The 18,698-nt window shown below is 37.4% G+C and overlaps 1 pseudogene; it reads right to left on the reverse strand.

Moving 5' to 3' along the window:
- LOC122135829 overlaps positions 1–18,284 on the reverse strand; it is a 62,255-nt pseudogene extending 43,971 nt beyond the window's left edge.
- Positions 18,285–18,698: the final 414 nt, after the last annotated feature.

Here is an 18,698-nt window from a genome sequence, read left to right on the forward strand (position 1 = left end):
GTCCATATTAGCTATTATATATCAATCACCATCCAAGTAATATCACACCACGACAATATTGAACGTTTTTTGAATTAACATCGATACGGTAGTATATGTGCTCACAGTCTGGCAGTATATTGCTGTATAAGGATTGATCGATGTCTTTCCGGGAGGGAGAGGTCATGGGCTGGGTTTGCGCAGGGTGCCTCATTGCAGCAGCGTTCCAATAAACAAAACGAGTCATAGGATTTCTAGCCCAAGACACCATGCAAATACAATCATATCTGTTGACAACTGACAGTGGAGTGTGAGCGTGCTCCGTGTCACTGTTTTGTAGGCATTATTGCAGTATATGCAGAAGGAAGGAAAGGAAGGAAGGGGCGTGTCTTGGCTGACTTAGAGACGGTGTTCATTCGAGAAGTCATTACTCACAGAGCTGAATGAAGCAGAAGATATGCTGACACACACTCTGGCACACAGGCAGACACACACGGACGGGACCCAGGAGGACAGGTGTAATATATATTGATTTTATCCTCCAGGTCGGGAGCCGTGTGAAAAGTATCCGGCGCCGAACTCTGATGAACATTTTGTATAATTAAATTCCATTTACGCATTCAAATGACTAAACAATCGAGCAACAATCATCAGACACACGGTACTCACATGCCTGGTAATCGAATCAGCTCGCCCACGTTGACAGTGCGCCAGTCTATGTGCACTTTGCAGTACTGAAATAACACTAATAGAGTGGCAATTTTGATCTACCGCTACATTAATTGTAAAATGATCTTGGCCTCATCTAATTCATGTTCATGCGCGTAATGTGATATTACTAAAATGGGAGGTTTTTGGACCGGAGAGCCTTTTGACTAGTTGAGCTTCGAGTATGTTGTTAACTGTCTTTTGGGAGGTTCAGCCTGATGTTCGATGGCGGGATCGTGGCTCAGGAAGCAAGCAGGAGGCAAGTAAAGGGGAGGGAGTAAGAGGTAAACCTCGTGAGTACAGCTGTAAGAATATTTACGTAATGCATAATTATAAAAAAACAGTATATAAGTCGTCACAAAAGCATCAGCTGAGTCAAAACTCTATGTGGGTTATTTTATATTAATATACATGTAAAATAAAAATTTATATAAAAGTCAATAAATTTAATAATAAAAAAAAGGAAGACAATTACTATATTATAATTAATAAATAGATTACAGGGGTGGCTTAAAAAATGAACAAGATAAGAAAATAATGTATGGGGAATTTTACTCTACTTGAAAATTTTAATTGATCAGTTCATCAAAAAAGCCCATGTTTGTGGCATTGTGTCATACACTTAATTTTAAATTTATCTGAAGAGAGTCTTGTTTTATCCAATGGCTTAGACGCCTTAAAAAAAGTGACAACAAAACAGGGACTTATCTTTACCCTGCAAAAAGTAGATGGGATAGTATCTGTTGCAGCAGAGCGTCGAGAGGGAAGAGACTTTCAAATAAAAAGAAAGAGAGAGAACAACACTTAATATTGATGTGGGAATCTGGGATGTTTGGGAATCATGACCATGCATAAGATAAGAACACCAAGTGCAGGAGAGATGGGAGGGGAATGACAGGCTGAGAGGAGATAGTGAACCTGAAATGGATGACAGAAGGAAAAAAAGTGATAGACATAGCTATTCTAGGAGATTTTTTAGAGTTTCCTGTTCTCTCTAGCAAGCTGCGGTGACATTGCGCAGACACGCATAAATTACAAAACTCTTCCAAAATGTGACTCTAAAATAGCAACACAAACAACAAACATATCGGAAAAGTTAATAAAAACTGGACCTCCGCTCATTTCTACAGTCTGCACTCACATCCACTGTCAGGGTCCTCTACTGATTAAAATGCCAACAAAATGGAAGCTAAATTAAATTATTTAAGGTTTAGGTTTTAAACAGCTCTGTCTTAAATCGATTCCTTACATTTAACTGCGTACACTTCAAAGACTTGCACATGAATCATTAATGCATTAATATAGCCAAAGAAGCAGCTTCATAATGGCACAGTTCTAATGCTTCCCGTCAGTATGGAGATGCAGTGCACGCTGTCACAAGAGCCAGAAATTTTAATGCAAAATTTTAATACATTTTAATTTTGAATAATCCATGTTTTATTGTCATTTATAATAACCGAAACCTTCACATGCTGTAACCCCCAGATATTATTTCTGGTTTTGAGGTTTGAGGGTTTACTGTAAAGTTTTTTTGGACTACATTTTTATAAAACCAGTCTTTTAGGTCTCACTCTAGGCACTAGTTTATGGTTAAGGGTGTTTATAGTGGTTCAGCCTATGGTTATTTGTTGAGAAGGTTTCTTCCAGGACAAAACAAACAATGTTAAGTCCTGTGAACCTACTTAACACATTGTTCAAATGGTTCACATGTACCGGATTTATCACAACAGTTTTGCACTGGGTGTGAATTACAAGGAGGTTTAGGGAGGAGATAGAGGGATCTAGATCATCTAATTAAACGGAAACCTTATGCAATTGATGTCAAATGAATGATTTGAGTAAACATATATGCTTACAGCAGCCTGAATTTGACATATTAAGTTTAAACAGCTAATATAATTAATATATATTATAACAATACAATATATTTCATCCACCCCTATGAGTTCATACTATTGACATTGCCTGAGCTGTCTAATACATAAATGCATAGACCAAAAATGTCATGAAATGTCATGGAAAAAAATCTAGATAATAAACCACTCAATGAAAATTTGAATGAGTAGAATTGGTTTCTTAAAATGCATTTGGGACATGTGGCCATGAAGGTTACCAAAAGTATTGTTAAAAATATTTAAAACTCTTTTTTTTTTTTTTTTAAATATGGCAAATACTATCAATCTAGTTGAAGCGGCATATTTAGTTTAAAAAAGTAACCACCAAAAGTTTCAAAACCTTTGAGAAGAACAAGACTGACCTCCACAGACTGTGTCCTGAAAATTTATTTTATTTAAACTACAACTAAACAGTAAAATATACCGGTTATTTGCAACGTTATTAGCATAATTCATTTTAAAATATACTGCTTCAATAAAATAAAAGGGGTAACATATTTATAGTTTGTTATTCCACAACACTCTGGATAAGCTTCTATAAACATCAGGAAAAACATATAATTAAAAAAAAAAAAAATTCTCTCTAATTTTCAAAACTAATGTTTTTATTGGCAGTTTTCTTGAATAAGTGAAAATATATAAAATATACATCAACAAATATTTGTAACTTGTAAATACCAACATCAGCCACTAGGAATGGGTGTTTCTGCCAAGATTACGACAAGATATCACTTCTACATATGGCCTGCACTAATCCAGATCCTTTCAGAAAAAAACACACATACACAAAAGCCTAATTTCCACACTCACAAAGCTGTCTTTGCCAGCTTCAAACAGAGATCACACATAATTGAGCTCATTTTTAAACTTATTGTCTTTGGTTGACCTAAAATGCCTTGGATGAACTGAAGTGGTGGAATCACTAATTTGAATTCATTAATCAGACTCAGCCTAATAAGTAACTGGATACGCTCCAATCCACTGAGCTAGTAATCAGACAAAGTAATCAGAGCATACAATGATATGGTTTCTTTAAGGAAAGTGCATTCTACTGACTTTTTTCTCCACAGAAATTTAATCAGTGCCCTTAAGACGTAATGGAGAGATGTATACTTCACTTGCTCAATGAATTTAATCAGTGCCCTTAAGACGTAGTGTAGTTCAATTTATTTTTGTAATTTTTTTTTTTTTTTTTTTTTGTATTTTTGTGAAGGCAATGTTGAAATAAAAGTTCAATATTCTTGCATAAAATAGACTTCATTAATATAATGCTGGAGTGTTTCATAAAAACAGTTTTTGAAAAGTATGTCACACTTTTTGTTTACAAAGCAACGGAAATTTGGTGCAAAGTTTGTTACATATTGTTCAACAGAAGGTTAATAGAGACAGTCAGTGTGTCAAAGTGATATGTGAGAGCTTTTTTACAAATTTCACAGGCTCCTTTTGAGTGCATAAAATTATTCCAAACATTTCCCCAAAACTACAATCAAATATAAACCAGTGTAAGTTTATATAACAGTAAGTTCATAGTGGTTTAGATCCTCATAAAAGAACAGTGAGGGATGAGAAAGTGAAAGTGAAAGTGATGTGACATGTGGCCAAGTATGGCGACCCATACTCGGAATTAGTGCTCTGCATTTATCCCATCCAAAGTGCACACACAGCAGTGAACACACACATGAAGCAGTGGGCAGCCATTTTTTGCTGCGGCACCGGGGGAGCAGTTGGGGGTTCTGTGGTATTAAAGGTCACCTAAATGAGACTCGAACCCACAAACTTAGGGTTATGAGTCCGACTCTCTAACCGTTAGGCCACGGCTTCCCCCGAATTGATGGAAATGGTTAATAGGGTTGATCTGGCTTTTATTAGACTGCAGAGTGAGCAAATTATATTTAAAGATTGCTAACACAGCGGTGCTTCATTTCATTTCACACACATATGTAGACACACACAAATGTCTCATCTCATCCTTCACTCTTTCATCTGAACGTTTTTTTTTCTCTCTTCTCTCTTCTCGCGTCTCTCTGCTGACATTGAGGCCTGATCAGGGAGAAGATAGCGTGACAGAGATGCATGTTAATGACCTGAAAGCACTGATCGATTCCTCACAAGGGAGAGATAGAGGGAGAGGGAAGGAGGGAGAAAAGAGTGAAAGTGGTGAAGGGAAGGAGGAGGGGACCTGTTGAAATGCTGATAAATAGCTGAAGACATCTGGGCAGGCAAGAAGACGAACATGCCCCCAGAGAATGACAGAGAGAGAGGGAAAAAGAAAGAGAGAGAGAGCCATTTCTAGAGTTTTGCTAACAACATGTTTCTTAAATACTAATCTGACAAACCAACTTTATCTATCTATCTATCTATCTATCTATCTATCTATCTATCTATCTATCTTTTTGTTTATCTATCCATCCATCCATCCATCCATCCATCCATCCATCCATCCATCCTTTATTTATTTATTTATTTATTTATATATCTATATTTTTTTTAGTTTACCTCAGCCAGTTCATGTTAGGTCTGTGTTTAATGACTTTCTAAAGCCATAAAGCTCAGCATGGTCTGTTGTGGATCAAATATGCTTTTCAAAGGCAGACTTTGTGCATATGTATACATGTGTGTGTATGCACCAGGGGATCCGGGAAAGGCTCCACATATAATATTTAATGGACATGAAATCATTGCTTATTCCTGAGGCCTTGAGAAAAAGGAGCATGCGCATGTATAGTACATGCCTATTAATCTACCTCATTCTCAGATTACTGGAGGAAAAATTGCTACTTTTATGTCTGTCAATTATTTTTTTATGCTTGACTGTGTGTGTATGTGTGCATTCTTTATCGTTATGCATATATACAAAGCATGTTAAATCCTACTGATGTCATGAGGGGCAGAAGAATACAGTGGGAAGATGAAGCCATCGATTGATGTAGGGTTGTGTGTGACTTTGGAGTGCTTCCTGTAGGACCAAAAGTGGTCTTCCTCAAGAAAGCTGATAGTTTTGTAAGTTGCAGGTTTTTCCCTGCACCTAAAAGGTATAAGCATTTAAATTTCAAATTACTGGTACCAATACACACACACACACACACACACACACACACACACACACACAACACACACACACACACACACACACACACACACACACACACACACACATATACAGTATATATATATATAAACACGACCATAAGATGACAATCATTTTATAAACGGTTATTAGAAATATTTATTTATTTATTCTTCTTCTTTTTTTTTTTTAAATGTTATATGTACAGTTCTTATATGTTCTTCAGGTATACTTTAAAATATCTTGCATTTAAAGACAAGATATTATTCAACGATCACACAATCCTCATCAATAGTAACATTAAAACACATTGTATGCTTAATATTAAGAAATGTGCATTGTGCACTAGTAGTACTTCAAATAAAGTTTAAGTATAATTTTTCTAACAGTAAGTTTCGAGCGATATGTCAGTAAATATGTTAATAGATTTGTACCAGACTTAGTATGAAAAATAAATGTAAATACATTACTTTTTTTACTAGGGACATACAGTATGGGGTGGCTAGGTGATGAATCAAATACTCTGCAGAAGGACTCAACTGGACTGACTACAATGTTTTAGACAAACATTTTTCAAGCTCCAATAAACAATCAAATTACTTATCAAAGATCCAAATATTGTTTTTTGTCTCTGAAGTTGCATTCAAAATTCACTTGGCTCAGAAATCTGAGGAGGCACGTGCCCACTCAGTTTGAATGGACATGATTCTTCTGATGCTGTTACGATTATATCGTGTTCACAGATGTAGGTGGCTGAATGTTTTTAACAGAACTTTCCTTTAGAGAGTTAAAGCTGCAACCGAATACACTCCATCTGACCTGAGATGCAGTGGAAACGATAGCTTTGCATAATGTATAATTTTTCTTGCTTAGACAGAGGTATCTCTACAACAGGACTTTAACACATCCGCTCTAAATGTACAAAGCACTTCCAGGCTCCTTTTTGGTAAGATCTGGATTAGAAGGGGCATGAACCCTGATACAGATGCAGAGAGGATGAGTATCATCTAGATAAACAATGCTTTTTTTTAAGCAGGCGATTGCTAAAGCTTAATTGTACATTTGTATTAGTATAAAAAATGGGGATATGAAGAATAAGAAGACAAAAATAAAGGTGGAAGAGAAGTAAGGCTGGCAAAAAGAAATAATCCCACACAAATGCCAAACATATTGTTGTCACAGCAACACTCTTTTCTCAGCAACACAGTTTTCTGTTTCCCCTCCCTCTTACCACCCTCTTTCTATCTCTGTTTATACATCCATGTATATTTATGCTGGCATCTTATCTTAGCAAAACTTTATTTAACAAAACTAACCTACCATATTGGTCCAGAGCCTTCAAATGTTTTCTTTTTCTTTTTTTGCAATAAATTTAACATTGTTACAAATTCTACAGAATTAAATATGTCAACCGACTGAAACTGCAAGAAAGATTTTTATAGTCATGGAATATAAAGCCCACAATGCCCTCTACTATAATATCTGTTTATTACATAAATTGGAAGTCTGATTCTGAGTCACTTTGGATGAAAGCGTCTGCTAAATGACTAAATGTAAATGATTCATTTTAGTGAGACAGTTTCTTTCAGAGAGTTCATTCTGAAGAACTGGTACAGAAATACATTCATTGATTCAATTGGAATGTATGGCTTCTTTTAAATAGTAAAATGAAAAAAATTACATTTTGTTAAACTGCTATTTATCATTATGTTTTCTTCAATATTGCATTGTTTTCAGTTTTATATTGTAAATCTATGTGTATTAATATACTGAGGTTGGTGCCCTAATTGATCTTGTTGTTTTTTTTTAACTGAATGATATATCACTTAAAGATAACATCCCCCTATCTTCAATGTAGTTACTTTGAAAAGGTAGCTAATTTTTGTTATTTGTAAAAAAGGGTAGCTTTTCTGTACTTTAAATTTTATGTAGCGTGGCAAATAGCTTCCCGAACACAGCTCATAATGTGTCAAGTGTGAGAGGACACACATGTGTGAGTGTGTTGCTGACGTAAGTGTGCGGCTGAAAATGAAGACAGCTGCTTAGCAACCTCCATAGCCCTTTAACGGAAACACACATACACCAGCTCCATCTTACTCAAAGCAGAAATATCATTGGATCAATAATTTCTGAAAATAGGTCTAGTGTGTGAGTTTTTCTCTGGTTGGTCTGTATTTGACATCCTGAAGCTCAGATTTAACATCAGACTGATGCTTCAGTTTCAATCTGATCTGAAAGTGTCAGGTTCACATGACTTTCAAACTACCAAAATCACTGCACTGTTCGCATTTAACAACATTCTTTCAGTCTGTCGACTTGTTAGCATAACGGAGCACACACTACACAATCAAGCACAATTTACAAAATCTCTGACCTAGAGGTTTTCCCATTCAGCGGAGTCTGTTTATACAAAAGAAATGAGAAACTGCCACTGAAATTGGGACGTTTCCACAAATATAGTCTTAGAAACAGGTGGCTGTCCAAGTTGGCGTGTGCACTCATTTTTGCCTTTTTTGCCTTTAGACTTGACTAATTAGATTGGACAGGAAGCAAAGTGGAAAATGGGGGATGGGACTGGAAAAAAACATAATCTGGTACTCGAACCAGGTCACTCAAAGTACATATGCCACACGTTCTGTGAGAAAAATGAAAGCAATTCTTCAGTTTCTGCCTCATCATTGGCTGTGGTCATTGTTACTACAGTACATTTCTGTACATTTTTTCTCACTAGAAGTTTTTACACCAATAATACCAAACATTAGGATTTTGAAATGTGTCAAAATATCAGAATGAATCACTGAACAAATACAAATAAATCTGTAGCATAACTATTACTAAAAACTGTTTGTTCTACAGTCACAGACGGCATGAACCACCCACAGTGGAAAGAAAACTGGAAAAGCACTCGCTCAATCTGGCAAACTCTAATCCAACAATTTCCGGGAGTAAGGGCTCACTTCTTTTTCAATTTTTTTTTTAATTATTAGTCCACAGGGAAGAGAAGTCATGTTAACAAGGAACTGGTTGATCTAATAAGCACTTCAGGGCAGAATTTGGGATGAATATAAAATCCTACATATTTTCCGCTACTTTTGTGGAGACTGATGCACATCAGAGAAAGCTGTCGCTAAACAGCAAGTAAAACATTAAAATGGCAGTTTGTTAAGGTAGCTTTATAGCTTTACATGTCGAACAAAATGTCTCTTCCAGTCTAAGTGGGCGATTCTTGGTCAGATGAAGCTGTACTGTAGATTAGACCTCATAAGTCTACGTTTTATTTTTTTAACAAGACCACATTCAAATTTCAGTGTAAATGTTCTATGTTTATCTGGCATTCACAATTAGGGTTGGGGATCGTTAGAAATTTTCCAGTTATGGTTCCGGTTCCGGTTCTGCCTAACGGTTCAGATTCCATTAAAATCATTAAACAACAATTAAAAAAATAGTGGTAAGGAAAAATGCACAATACTCAACTTCTCGATGCTCAATACTGTTTATTACTTACTATCAACTTAATTTAAAGGTTGGCAATGTCAAAGTTCAACATATATTATCATATATATCTTCAGTAGGGTTGGGTATAGTTAGAAATTTTCTGGTTCCAATTCTGGTTCCATTTAAATGAACTGTTATGTTTTTTTACTATTTTACCTTCATTGAATGTAGTGTTGCTGGAACGTAGTAAGTAATGCTGAGTAATGCTAGTCCATCAATCAGCATACTGTATGCTTCAAAGTTGATGTTTTATACACAATCAATAACATTTTGCTTTTCAAGCAGGAATTAAGCTGGTTAGCCAAATAGGCCCTTGAGGGCTAAGAAACTTGTTTATTTCCCTAAATTAATGAAATATAAACTGTTATACTTATAACCATGTATACACACACTCCATAAAGCCCCTATTTTACAAATAATAATGCAGTCAGGAGGAGATGGTGTGATGCAATGAGTGGTGTTGCTATCACACAACGATAACAAAAAACAGAATAAATCCACAAGGAACATTCTAGAAATCCATTTCTACTAGTCCTATGGGCCTCAGAAGGAATGGTTAAACCAAAAGTGAAAGTTTTGCTGACAATTTGCTCACCCTTACGTCATCCAATATGTAGATGATTTGTAGAAATGTAGCATTACATCTCTTGCTCACCAATGGCTTCTCTGCAGTGAACGCGTGCCATCAGAAGCAGAGGTCAAACAGCTGATAAAAATATCACAATAATCCAAGTACACAAGAAATCCACACAACTCCATTCAGTCCATCAATTAACATCTTGTGAAGCAAAAAGCTGTGTGTAATAAACATATTCATCAATAAACTGTATTAACTTCACACCATTGGTTCTGGCTAGACTATTCCTCAATAATCCTAAAAAAAGTCATCTATCTGTTATATTGCATTCTCCAGTGAAAAAGTCATCTAATCTAAATCAGGAGATAGATTTACACTGTATAGAAGTGAAAACAGTCCAAAACAGTTCTAAACAAATATGTTGGTAGATTTTAGTATGAGAGGACAACAGTGGATTTAATTTTTTACTGAAGGAACTGAAGCATTATTATGGATTATAGAATTTGAAAATTTTAAATGGTTTAAAGTTAAAATGCCTTTGTGATGGATTTGTTTCTTATGCAAACACAGTTATTCACTTCACACAACCTTAACATATGGACTGGAGTGGTGTGAATTGCATGTGGAGTATTGTGAAGTTTTTATCAGTTTTTTGTACTCCCATTCTGATGGTTCCCATTCACTGAAGAGGATCCATTGGTGAGAAAATTATGTTTTTCTAAATTTCTCCAAATCTGCCCCCCATAAAAAAATCTATATATTGAATGGTCTGAGGGTAAGTATATTTTTTTGATTTTTCTTTTTCTTTCATTTTTGGGTGGACCATTTCTTTAACTCCCTTTAAATCACTTTTTCTCTCTTCAGAAGTGTCTGTAACGGAAATGAGTGGCTGTTCTGTTCTTCTCTCTCATTTCCCTTGTTTTCTAACCCATATTTGTGTGTATGTTTGAGCTGGTGTGTGAAAGGAAGGCTTCAGGAGTCACTTTGATTCTGCTCTCTGTCTTTGTCTGAATGTGTGCAGGTATAGCTTTGATATTGTGATTCTGGTCGCTGTGATTCTGTCTTACAGTACATGTTGAAGTCAGTGTGCAGCTGAAGAAGTGGCAGCTTTGACTTTAATCCTCATCTATAGTATATGCTACTTCAAAGCCAAGAATCATACCATGCAGACCCTCACACACACACATACACAATGACCAGCTGTAAGTGTACTAGGGCCACAAGATATGGCTAACAGTCTCGATATTTATGCATTTGCTTTGAAATGAGAAGAGCGATTTGTTTCAGAGAAACCATTATTTCGCATTAACTAGCATTTTAAGTCAATTAGAATTCATGCAAGATATCCATGCTTGATGTTAAATCATACAAATATACAAAACCATAATGTTAGTGACCCTCCAAACTGTTTTTGGAAAATAATAAAATCATAAATAAGGTGGTAGGCTAATTCACAATATCTTTAAAATGTTTGGGGCCAGTAAGATTTTTTTTTTTTTTTTAAAGCAAGTAATACTTTTATAGGGGTTATGCTTATGAGAAATTAATTTTTTTGTTATGTAGATTGGATTGCTTCCTTTTCTGTTCATTTTGTTTTGTTTGTTTTGTTTTGTTTTGTTTTAGTTACCTTTAAAGTAGATACCAAAGAGTATCATAACAGGTGACGTTTGACAAATATCCCTCTCACCAAGGATGCATTAAGTTAATTAAAGGCACATTAAAGGCATTTACGCATTTGCATTGTTACAGAAGATTTCTATTTCAAGTAAGGACTGCTGAAAATTTGGCTTTGCCATCACAGGAATGAATTCAATTTTAATATATTAAAATACAAAACAGTTATTTTTAATTTAAATAATATTATTGCATTTATATATTTCCCAAGTGTACATAATAAAATTCATAAATACTCATATAGTTTAAGTTCAGTACTACACATGCTGTCACTTACACAACTGCCTTACACACACAACTGAAATGCCTGGTTATACAATCACCAAACACAAGGTCACTTTAACTGCAATTTCAGCAGAATCTCTGCTTGGGGAATCCACACACACATACGTAAAGTGAGGGTAAATCCCATTTGTGTTTGTGAGTGTGTGCAAGTGTGCATCAAGTCATTTATCACTGGTGTCCCCTGTTTTTTCAGCCTGCCCCATGGGCTGATGGGAGATATGGCAACCAGTCACTAAGAGTGACATTCTAATCTGCAACACCTACATCTAGAGCACACAGGGTTACTTTCACTCTCACTCTGGCTCTTGTTTTCTCTCTCTCATCTTTATACTCTCTAAAAAATACATGAGATGAGCCTATTCCAACAAAAGTCGAGAAGTATCTGTTGTATGATTGCTACAGTAGTCTAGCAGAAAAAAAGTATTTTGTGATATTTTACAAACCAGTGGTTCTCAACTGGTTTTGCTTTAAGTGAACACATATTTGACATGGTCTGGGTGTGTTTTGTTTTAAGCTGTTTTACTGCGTTTTTGAGAATGAAGACATGTTGTCTACTTTCCACAAAGCAGTTTCTACTAATACACAGCAAAATAGGGAATGTTTTCTCCTCCCTTATAAGGTCATTACCCTACCAGTGTGTGATAATATGATTAGTTGCATTATATTTTTGGTATTTAGCATTGCTTTTTCCATCCTGACCCTATCAGAACAGACTCGTGTCCCATTTTTGGTTCCCGACCCACCAGTTAAGAACCATGGGTTTCCATTGATTATCTGTTATCTGCCATTTCATTCCACAGGCTTAGGATCGGCCTTTCCTCACATACGCACAAACACATGCACCTGTTCTGGATTTCTGGAACAGCCTGCCATAAACAGTCAGAGGCTTCTCTATAGCCAGCAGTAACAGTGGCTAAAAACAATGGCTGGTGGATCAAAGCCTTCCCACTTCTCTCCCCCATCACTACACGCCTTGTTTTTCCTCAGAATCCTCCGGGAATTTTCCGCTGACATTTCCAGTTGTACTCCAGAGCGACTAGCTCTAATTCTCTCCCGGAGCACCCCCTCCAGAACCTCCATCTTACCACTGGCTCATTTGCCAGGTCTAAATTAGCTCAGACCAATCGGGAAGAATTTGACAGTGCACATTCTTAGCTAGCAACATCTGGGGAGGTGTCACGTGTTTAGACACTAACCTTTCTCAGAGAACATTAGATTTGGAAATTAAATGTGTACTCATGCTAGGTATAACGGTATCACATGTTGATAGAGTCTTTTTGTTTGAAATCGGAGGGACAGTTAACAAGGAAATGACCCATAAGGAGAAAGCATAAAGAATGTGTCATTCCTGTGTCCAGCGTGTTCAGTATTTTAAAATGTGACAAAGATGTGTAAATGGTAGGTACCTCATTTATAATTGCCCTTATTAAATATTTATGGGAGCGCCACAGAAATATGTGTATACTCAATTTGTACTTACCAACATGTCCATTTAAATGTGTTAAAACATGCTTAACAAATGCGATAACAAAGCTTCACCCAAAAAGGAAAATTTTATTTCAAAGCTGACGTTCCTTAGCATACATGATGGAATCCACTTAGCCTTAGATTTAGTGTGCGTTTAGGGCTCTGAGCTTTGCCATTTTCAGACCTAGAACCTTTTTTTGGTGACACTCTTTAAATGCTCTGTTAAGCGTTAAAGTGAGTCACAATGAACTGCCATTGTACTGAATTTCCCCAACTGGATATTCATTAAATTTTCATTCATTTAATTTCATTTTAATCTGTTCCTCACAAAAGCCTATCAGATAGCTTGAGAAGACTTTTAGAAGTTGTATAGACTACTTTTATGGGGTTTTCTGTCCTTTGACAGTTCACTACAAACTTTGAAAAGAGCTGTGTAACAATTCTTCAAAAAAAAAAGAGTTCCACAAAAAAAAAGAATAGATAACATCATACAGGTTTAGAACAAAATCAGTCAATTATGACAGAATTTAAATTTTTAGGTGAACTGTTATTTCAAATATTTGACTCTCTCCTATTAGTGTATCGATTTCTAATTGTTGCATAATGCCTGCATCAATTTATATACACTCATGTGCATGTACTTGAATCTGAAAGCTCTGGAAGTCATGAAGTCACCTCACAATGGAGTGTGAGCGGCCCTTCAATCTGTTGAACAGCCTCAGAGAGGGGCCAAACGTGGGAACAAGATTATGAATGAGTGTGTGAAAGAGAGAATACACACCATTTTACTGCTCTTGTCCCTCTAAATAGCCTCTTTATACTGACTGAGGCCAACTCAAACACCCACTCCAATTCAGTGACGCGCACACACACACACACAAACACACACACACACACACACACACACACACACACACACACACACACACACACACACACACACACACACACACACACACAACATCCCCTTCTTGTCCACAAAAACATTCACATTCAGTACTTCAGACATGAACACCTGCGAGGGGAACTCAGACTAAATATCAACCAAATGCTACTTCCAAAATCCCACACAGCTAATTAGAGCTTGGGTACTTTGTTTTGTCTTTGGTGATTAGTTGAAATAGATTGGAAATAATTTTATGGTAGATGTGTGTGTATAATGTAGAATGCCTCTGTTGACGCATCCTATCATGACAGCATTTGAATGCGCTAATTATTCATTTGTTTATTAAGAAAATCATAGGGACCAGTTCTCACTTTTAACTTGTTGCTTATTAGCATGTATATTACTAGCATATTGACTAATTATTAGTACCTATAAAGCACATATTCTGCATGACCATATTCTACAATACATCCTTAATGCTACCCAATACCTAAGCTAAGCAACTACCTTATTGACTATTAATAAACAGTTATTAAGAGTTTATTGAGGTAGAAGTCGTAGTTACTAAAAATGTACTTTGATTTAACTTTTTTTTCATATTTAAAAAATTTCTCAAATTAAAACACAAATTCTTCAAACAGTTCTCTTACCTTCACATCATTCACATTCATTCTTGTCCCTTTCTTCCCCACGAAAATATCATCTATGTCAACCAGGATGTAACGTTCCAGAGTTCGAGAAAGCTTCCTGCCTGTGAGATAAGCGATGGCATCCACCAGTATAAGTCTGTGTAACCAGTAGCTCAGCCCATGTCCAAACAGCACACGCTGCACCCCATCGTACAGGCCCAAGTCCTGCACGACAGTAGCATGGAGACCCTGGGGAGCTGGTATGATCTGGGCCCCTCCACTCTCACTGGGCCGAGTTTTAGCTAATAGGACTGGTTCATACGTGGAATGGTTGAACTGAAACACAGTCCAGTCCTCTTCGGGTAAGTGGCCACGATCCACTTCCGCCCGTGTTATGTAAAGCAGAGGTGAGCGGGGGTTTACGCAGCAGTCTCGAAGTGCAACATTTGTTCGCAATCTCAGAGGGAAACCCCTAAGCTGCAGCGCAGGCTGGGAGTTTTCACTTGCACGATGAAATGCGATGACTCCAACGCTGTACTCGGCACAGTATTTATCCAGAAGGTCACGGTTCCATGCGTCCATCCCGACATACTTGAGAAGGTTCTCGTAGATGACCAGTGCATAGCGTCCACGGCCTTTGTGCGTTAGAGGTGGGATGTCACCCTTTCCCGGCGCAATTTCGGCGTGGTAACGGAATTGGTTGGATTCTAGAATGGCGATGATGTCCTGTCCCAGTTGAGAATACTGACTCTCTACAAATACCAACACCACCGGATCCTTACGTGACGGATCAATCGGTTTAGGTGTCCGAGGCTCTGACTGTCGGAAAGGGAGCGCCCGGAGGTCGGCACAGTCTGGACCTACGGCACGGTCCGCAAGGTCCAGTTCCTGGGTAGAGCCTGTGTAAAGGTAGTAGGCGGAGACTAAAATGCTGACCATACAGAAGGTGGCGAGGAGGATGACCAGCCTCCTCAGATTCCTCCGCAGCTTGGTGGCCAGATTCATGGCAAACGGCACACATGTGTGGGAGTGTGTGTGGGTGGGAGTCTCTGATTGTTCGCTGAAGCGGGCTAAAGCTGCAAATTGGCTTTTTTGGTAATCATGCTGCAGTCATGTGACCATCTCACAAAACTGGCAAATTTGCTTCGAAGACAGGCCACTGAAAGAGTTTTTGGTTTTAAATGTGACACAAATCTTTCAGCTGCTCCTGAAATGAATTCTCATCCAACTAGCAACCCTCCATGTCCTGAGATTTCTTCTGACCCCCAACAAACCTGCAGAGAATACAGATGACAAAAGACAAGCAAATTCATATTTTAGTATAGGCCTAATTTTAAGCCTCCCTGTGATGTGTGTGTTTTTCTGTCACAGAAGTGTTCATCAAGGGTGTGTATGGATGCTCTTGAGGGGCAATACAGCCGTCAGCCTTCAGGTTGTTTTCAATCAGCACTTCACCAGCTGTGGCCAACACTTCCCGGGAGGAGTGTGTGATTGGCCGAATATAAATAGGAAGTTGGAGGATGAGCCAATAGGAGCCTAAGGGTGGCTCTAAGGGAGAAATTCATCATTTGTGTAATGGGAATCAACTGTGTCACACATATACTTTGTGTACATCAGGTAATCCGCACAACTGCATTTTATCTTTAAAGCTGCTTCCGCATAAAAAAGAGATGGCGGCTAAAGTGTACACTTTCGTTTTCCCCTTGTAGACACCCTAAATAAGGTAGGGGCAAATACAATGAGGATGATTTCTCACTAAATGCATTGACTAGTACATGCATAAAATGCATTAGCACATTAAATCTAGAACATCCAACAAGTGCACTGTCTTGTTCACTCTCTGTTTATGTGTGTGTGCGACTATGTGCACGTCACGGTCTGTGTGATATCGGAGTACGTAATTAAAGGGACATGAATTACACAAGACTGATATAACAGATTACAGCGTTGTGCGAGAACATCACAGGGGAATTCAAGAAGGTGGAAATGTGAGATCAAGGCACAGGATGAATTTCAAAGCGGGAGAAAACTGAGATTACCAAAAGAAAATTTTTACACATAATAACTGAGACACAGGCTTTTTACTTAGAGAGTGGATTATTAGAGATTGTGGCATTCTAGTAATTTTACATTTATATAACACACTATCAAATCACAAGTGATTTTTTTCTATGTGCATATTATTATTTTAATGTTTAACCATGTTTATTAATAATTGAATAATCAGCGAGTTTAATGTATTTTGCAGGCAATCCTGATTTGGCTATATTACTTGCTAAAAGTTTTGAAAATACAGTACATTAAAATATTTGAAGTGGCCCTCAAAAAATGTAAAAGGCTCAAAAATCAGCCAAGTCACATTTAGTTTTAGAACTAACGTCAACAAGTTTGTGTAAGGGTTAGGTTTAATAAATAGCAGCACCACTAAAAAAAAATAATAATAATATGCGTCTATGAGATGCCCTTACTAATGCAACTACCGTGCGCGCGCGTGTGCGTGTTTCCCCGCGAGGCGGCGCATTCTTTGAACTGGGAACGTCGCAGAAAATTAGATCTTTTGCCTGCTTTAACTTACATTAATACTAATAATATTGTATTAACGTCTTATACACTTCTTGGCTCGGTCCTCTCATCTTCAACAGAATACATCAATACGTTTTTATTAAAAACCTAAACAAGCTACAGTGTCTGTATAATATTAACTAATTTTACTAAAAAACAACCAGAGGTAATGTCTAAAACCAAAGAGATAGAGAGAGAGAGAGAGAAAAATAAAATAAATTTATAAAACTATTTAATAAAAAGAAACAAAGTCGGATTAGTCTAAAACAAGGTTTCTAAAAAGACCAGTAACTGTTGAAATGTTTACAATGTACTGTTATCCAAAATAATAGCCTATTTATTTTTTTCAAATAGCCTACTTTAAATTAGTCCAAGGCACTGAAGGCGACAAACATACACGTGCTTGTGCATTAACGGTTGCTCTTCAAAAACTAAACCTGAGAGCATTATCAGTCGCGCTTAAAGAACTGATTTTGCGTGAGAGAAATTATAATTTAGTAAAAGACCGATAAAGCGGTTAAAGACAACGCGAGTAAAATTAAACGCACAGCATCTCCGGTAACGTGACATTCCAACACAGCGCATCTCTAAATCTCTCACACAAAGACGTTCAGCAATCAGCACCCCATTCAGCACAAAGTTACAACACTAAACGTAACTCAAAATAAGCCGTACTTTCGCTATCCCCATCCGACGAGTCCTTACCTTAAGCCGAACCCGAAGCACTGCTGAGCGTGAAGCTGTCACACCAGAGCCGCCTCTCTCCGGAACACCAGCTCCTTACAGCTCTGAACCCGAGAGCCCAATCTCATCCGCTGATTCAGAGGCAGCCATCTGGAATGATGCGGGGACCGGTTCGCTATTCTCTCCGCGCCCTCTTCCCCTTTCCCTTTCTCTCACTGCGACACGGATTAAAGGAACGCGGGGGGGAGAGAGGACTGGAGACAGGAGGAGAGACAGGAGGAGCGATCAAAAGACGAACTGAAGAGAATATCCTGAGAGGAGCGCTGAAACATAGTCCCCTCCACTGTTACCAGTGACTGAATAGTGCCGCTGCCGCTCTCTGCGCTTTAGCTCACCTACAAACAGAGAGGGGGGGGGGGGGGGGGGGGGGGGGATGGATGGGTGGGGGGGGGGGGGAGTGTTTGGCATTTTATTTTAGGTTATTATTTGTAATGTAATGTAAGCTATATGGTATAATATGGAAGGTGTGACAAATGCTAATACTTTTTTTTTTTTTTTACAGTATCCCTAATTACAAAATTCTTAGTTTAATAATGATAATTATAACAATACAGTAGTATTGTTTAAATTATAATGAACAAGCAGCAAAATAATACCACATTAAGCCTTTGTATACTAATTCATAAAAATGAGCGTTACTAATGTAAAAAAAGGGAGTAATTTTGTCAGACAAAATGTAACAACGAAAGAGCAAAATCCTGTTAACTGATTAATTTTTTCAGAAAATAGT

The sequence above is a fragment of the Cyprinus carpio genome, chromosome B1, assembly GCF_018340385.1.
Source record: "Cyprinus carpio isolate SPL01 chromosome B1, ASM1834038v1, whole genome shotgun sequence".
Classification (NCBI taxonomy): domain Eukaryota; kingdom Metazoa; phylum Chordata; class Actinopteri; order Cypriniformes; family Cyprinidae; genus Cyprinus; species Cyprinus carpio.